We start from the raw sequence: 6,575 nt of genomic DNA on the forward strand, positions 1-6,575 counted from the left end.
GTGTAGGGTCTGCAATAATATCCCTACTTTCATTCCTGATACTTGTAATTTGTATTTGACCTTTTATTTATTCATTGATCTACAACAGAGTTTATCTATTTTATCAAACTTTTCAAAGAACCAGATTTTTTTGTTAATTTTTTCTACTGTTCGTGTTTTCTATTTTATTGATTTTTGCTATCTTTATTATTTTCTTTCTCCTACTTTGGGTTTAACTTTCCCTTCTTTTTTAGCTTCATAAGGTAAAAATTAAGATCAATAATTTTGAGCCTTTCTTTTATATAAAGAAGACCTACTTTTTTTATATATTCAGATTTATACATTTCCTTTTAAGCACTGCTTTAGCTGCTTCCCACACATTTTGCTATATTGCATTTTCATTACATTTCAGGTGGATTTTTTTTCTTTTTTTTTTTTTTACATGTACCAGGCATCTTTTATTGGATGTTAATTCTCAATTAGGATATGAAAAGATTTACACCATTGTGTTCCTCAAGGAAGGGTGCCAAGCAAAAAAGGTCATGGTCAGGAATGTAGAGTTGCACTCCACACTGGGCTCTCTTCAGTGGTACTTGCATAACCTCTCATGTTTGAGTTCCTTCTAAGAAAGACAATAGTTGAAAAGCATGTAAGTTGCCAGCACCATAGAAACCCCAGTGATGCTTCCTTTCTTCCATTGACATACTTGTAATAACCTCTTTGAAATGCTCCAACAATGCCTTTAGGGGTGAAATCCTACATTAATATCCAGCTCCCCTATTTTGACATCCATGAATTTCTTCTCCTTCACTGGTATCACTGACACCATGTTGGTGTCCTGTGTGTCTATTGCCCAGGTGTATTTATTTTATAACTCCCCTTGTAATTTATTCTTTGACTCTAGGGTCATTTACAAGTAGGCTGCTTAATTTTAAACCATTTGAGGATATTTCTAGATACTTTTTTGTTACTAATTTATAATTTAGTTCTATTGTGCTTGGAGAAAATTCTCTGTAATATTTAAATCTTTTGATATTTATTGAGATTTATTTTAAGGCCCAGCATATTATCTATCTTGCTTAAAGTTCCATGTGCACAAGAAAAGAATGAGTTTTCTGCAGTTGTGGGGTGAAGTGTTATAAAACGTTAATCGGGGTAAGTTAGTTGATAGTGTTTTCAGATCGCTAATTTTTTATTTAGTTGTTCTCTCACTTACTGAGAGAGGATGTTACTACATCCAACCAAGGTAAATGTCTTTTTTTGTCAATAATTCCTCTTTTCTTAAATTCTATTTTGTTTGATAATATTATAATCACTTAACTTCAGCTTTCCTATGCTTACCATTTATATTGTATATATTTTATATTCTTTTACTTTTGATATATATGCATCTTTATATTTAAGTGTGGCTCTTGAAGGCCACATAAAGTTGTGCCTTGCTTTCTCATCTAGTATAAATTATTGAAATAATCCAAATGGTGACAATAAAGGAGGATCACAGAAACAAAAAATATATATAAGAACTAGCAAGATGGTAGATTTAAACCTAACTGCATCAATATTACATGAAATGTAAATAGACTAAACAATACCTTCTCATGAAAAGCTTTCCTTTGGGTTAATTCAATAATTTTTAATTTTTTAAAAAATTCTTCTATTAGATTTTTAATTATACCTTCTAGTGCCATTTTAGTAGCTGCTCTAAGGATTAGACTACCCATCTTAATCTTATCACAGTACATTTAGAGTAAATATTGTACCCATTCATGTAAAAAATAAATACCTTGCAAGTTAAAATTTCATATACTCACCACTCTTTGTATTATTATTATCATATGTTTTATATTTACATAAGTTATAAATTCAACAATACAGTGTTTTGGAGAAAGACAATATTTTTAAAATTTACCCTTATATTTATCCTTCTTGATGATTTTCATTTTTCCCTGTAGATCTGAGTTTCCATCCAGTATAATTTCCTCAGTCGTAAGAACTTTCTATAGCATTTCGTGTAGCTTAGATAGTCTGGTAACAGTATATCTTAAAATATCTTTATATCACCCTCATTTGGAAGAATATTTTCACTGGATATTGAGTTCTGCATTTACAGTTGGGTTTTTTTTCAGCACTTTAAGATGTGATTCCTTTTTCTTTCAGTTTCAATTGCTTTTGGTGAGAAGTTAGCTGTAACATATCATTTTTTCCCTATATGTAATCTGTCTTATTTCCCTGATGCTTTCAATGTAATATCTTTGGTTTTTCATAATTTGACTATGAAATGCCTAGATGTGGTTTGCTTTAAATTCATCCTACTTTATGCTGGCTAAGCTTCCTGGATCTGTAAGTTAATGCTTGCCTTTTATGTATTTAACTAAATTTAGAAATATTTAAATTACTTTTTAAATTTTTTTTATTATTATTTTAACAATATTTTTTACACCCTATTCTTTCCTCCTAGGTGTCTAATTTCATGTATTTTAGATGCTTAATAATGTCTTGGAAGTTACTGATATTCTCTTCATTTTTGTGTTAATCTTTCTTCTTCTTCATATGGATAATTTTGATTGGCATATCTTCAATTTCACTGACCCTTTCTTCTATATTCTCAATCAACTATTCAGTGAATTTTTCATTTATGGTATTTTACTTTTAAATTATCAAATACCCATTTAGTTTTTAAAGTAGATTTTATTTATTCACTGAGATTTCCCAATTGTTCACTCAATTTGACAATCTTTTCTTCTAAGACCCTGAGCATATTTTAATGGCTGCTTTAAAATCTTTTTCTGCTAATTCAATAAACTTGGTCATCTAGAACTCCTTTTCCACTAACTCCTTTTTCTCTTGATTATAGATCAAATTTTCCCATTACTCTGTAGGTTTTATAATTTTTTATTATTTTTACACTGAACATTTTAGATAATTCATTGTAGAGTCCCTGGATTCTGTTATGTTCCTCTGAAGTGTATTTGTTGTAAGCTATTTGTTGATCAAATTGAACCTGTGGAGGTTTGTTTTTATGCTCAATTAGTGTGACTGTCCTTCAACTTTTTTTTTCCTTTTGTCCTAAGATGAATGCTTTAATATTGTAACATAACATTTACCTCTTAGGCATGGTCTTTCTAGGGTTTCAGTGGTAAGGCCCAGGTATTTATGAAGCCCCCCTAAAACTCCAAACTCTGTCTTATTTGCAATGGTTATCTGCTGAAATATCTATACAGTGTTTTCAGTCTCCTGGCTCTTCTTTTTCCTGGGCTCTTTGAAGTATCACCCATAAATGCATGGTTCATGGATTATACAAGAATTTGAGGGAAGTTTATATGTAGATTTGGGAACTTTCTCTCTCTCTCTTTGTAACTGCCCTTTTGTCAGAATCTCTTCCTTTAATTTCCCACTGAACTGATATCCTTGAATTCCATTATTTGACTCCTCAAGCCACGCTTTCTGCTTGATTTCTAGCTGCCCCACAGTTTATGTTCTTGGCAGTATTTCAGGGTAAAAGCTGCATAAACATAGATTTCATAACTATTGCCTGAGTGAGGGTTAGTTTACAAGGTTCTTCACGATTACTAGAACTGGAAAGCCAGCAAACTAATATTTAACAGGACAACAGTGGGAACTTTATCTTTGCCATTCTTTCTTTGTCCAACCACTCAGTCTTGGAAGAAAATGGAGTACAGTGTCATCTGCTTCTCAGTAACTCAAGTTCCTATGGTAACTTTAAATGCAACTTTATGTGCCAAACCCTATAACCAAAGGTTCATCTTCCTAATTGTTTCTGCTTGATCTTTTCTGAATTTTCTGTTTCTGAGCCCATTAGTAGCACTGGTATCACACCTATTTACATATAGGATCTGATTGATGAGATATCTGCTAAGTAAGCCAAAAATACTAACAAAATGTGACCTTAATGAGCGATTTGAGAACAACTTACAATGCAGCAGAATACTCTGCCAATTAGTCAGGGGAACAGAGAGGTAGTGCCGCTTATGCTTATGGAATTTTATTGTTTAGCCAAGAAGAAAAAATGCTATCTAGTTCTTATTAATGGGAGTATGACTTCTTACTTCTCTGACCATATTTATTTTAATAACTGTTCTCTCCACCTTCAAAGCTGGAACAATTGCCTCTGGCTTTATTTAACTATTGTCATAGAATTTACCCCCATGTTACACTCCTGCCACTCTTTATATCTGTCACTGCTCTGACATTTTCAAGTGAAAAGAAATTTGAGGGGCATGTATACTCTGATACAACCATAGAAACTCTTTCCGAAAATTGTAGCATGTAATAGCAGTGATAGTACTCAGCAAATGACTTTCTCCAAAGCTTAGTGACACACTTAGAATGGATTGATTACCGTTGGGTCAAGGAGAACTAAGTGCCTGGAAAAATCAGGTAGGAATGTTGGGACAGAATACCAAGAGGCAAATGTTTAAAATCTAATGTCATATGAACTTTTAATTTTCTTCTGGTAATTCCACGAAATTAGGGTATTTAATGTTTCTCTTGAGAAGACATTCAAAAAAGATAAATTTATGCCTTTGAGATAAAGAATAGGGAAGAAAACCATGTGATTTTGCTTCTATCACATACTTGTCTCTTTCTTCCCCATTCAATTGTAACTGCTTTTATCTATAAATAACTCACAGTTGCAAAATGACAAGAGGGCAAATTGTTTGAAGTCCTAAATGTTGTATAATTGATACATCTGAAGCTTACTAATGTAGAGATATGTGCCCTTTAATACATTTGTTTGTGTACATGTATAAATTACAAGCCATACAGATATTGTTTATCTATATTCAAAAAGGCTATGACTCAGAAAACCAATGACTTGAAGTTCTTCTTCCTACTTCTGTGACAAGTCATTTGTTTGTGACTATAGCTGATGTTTGTAGAGCCTATCTAAATATATAGGTTCCTTTGTACTTTCTAGAATACTCAAAGATGCTACCCCATTTTTTATTTTTTTTTTTTACTGTTGGTTGATCTTTCTTCTCCTATATTTACCTGTAGTCCACAGGCAAGCTTAATTATTCAAGACTTACTTTTTCTAGGTCCTGGTAGCAGATCTTAAATCCTTGTTGATTGCATCCCCTCTTCATGTGGCATCTAATTTATAAATAAATAAATAAATAAATAAATATATATATATATATATATCTTGTTCGTTTATCCAAACCAAAAAGATAATCATAATCTATATACTATTATTTGAGGGGTACAAATATTCTCCCTGACTGAATTAACTGTAATTCAAGACATTACAATTCCCTGGTAAAATACAGATGCTTCCTGGAAAGGGCAAATTATAGAACTTTTTCAAAGCATTAACTCCTCAGTTGAATTATTGTATCAGACTAGCCATAAAATAGAATATGATTGAAGAGTGGGATATACAGAATGGGGAAATATTAATGGAAGGGACCAGAAAAAAAAAAGATCCAGAGCACTGGGCTGCCTGGTAGAATTGGTTCCCATGATATTCAGCAGTGTCAGGCTCTGAGTACCCAGAAGACATCATAGGGCACTGGGTTCCTAGGAGCAAATAGGCTCGAAAAGTACTAAAGAAAGGCATCATCTATTTCAGAACTTTGCATTGATCTGACCGTCATTGCTGTCATCTACTCAGATGTTCTGCTAGCATTGGCCTTGGAGTCAGTTCAGTGCTGGTAGCCTGGCTACAGCCTAGCACTTTATTGTTGTTATTTAATTCTAGATGTGACTTACAGGTGCTGTTGATCTAAACATACACACACACACACACACACACACACACACACATATTGAAACAGCAAGATATTGCATCTTCAGAGGGTGATATGCTAATAAAGATGAACCTACTGACCTACAATCCTTGATAACTGTTTTTATTTTATGCATAAATTACATAGATGGTTGGGGGAAAATCAATTCACTGCATAATACTTTTGGGTAAAAAAAAATTATCCATAACCGGATGGACTATTTACAAATGTATCATAATGCAGTATTCAAAACTGGAATCGCTTTCAGTCCAGATTTGCATCCAATAATGCTCTATGTATAAAATTCCCTGTATAAGAATCTGGCCCTCTATTAGCAAATGCTTAGTTTCTACATAGAGATTAAATAGGACCAAAAGCCATCCCCAAACTGTGTCCCTGCAAATGTCTAACAGTTAGAAGAGGAAAATGTAATTTGATCATCTGGGCAAGTTACTAATATGCTCTCTTTTTAGGCTTCCCTGGTCTGCTCTTTACATTGCCCAAATTCTGTGTGGTGATTGAACATTGTCCAAGATGTACTGCCGTTCCAAACCAGACTCACATTGCATTTGTGCAATTGGAATGAGCAAGTGTTGGGGAACACAGTTTTCTTATTTGTATGACTATGCACCAAGCACTGGGAGGCCTGAGATGTGAGACAGCCGGTCTGTCAATTGTAGCTTTTTCTTCAACTCTGAAGTAAATCTTGAAATAAATCTTTACTTCATGACATTTGTTACATCAAAACTAGATATTTGCCAGATGCAGAATAGCAATAAACAACAACTCCTTCCCCTGTGGCTAGTACCAGAAATAGCCAATTAGAAATAATGCTTTGTGATGACT

General features: G+C 33.2%; 1 pseudogene; it reads right to left on the reverse strand.

Annotated features, from left to right (window-relative positions):
- Positions 1–562: 562 nt before the first annotated feature.
- LOC115843940 (ATP synthase subunit f, mitochondrial-like) lies at positions 563–808 on the reverse strand (annotated as a pseudogene).
- Between the last annotated feature and the right edge of the window lie 5,767 nt (positions 809–6,575).

Source organism: Globicephala melas, chromosome X (genome assembly GCF_963455315.2).
Source record: "Globicephala melas chromosome X, mGloMel1.2, whole genome shotgun sequence".
In the NCBI taxonomy this organism is placed as follows: domain Eukaryota; kingdom Metazoa; phylum Chordata; class Mammalia; order Artiodactyla; family Delphinidae; genus Globicephala; species Globicephala melas.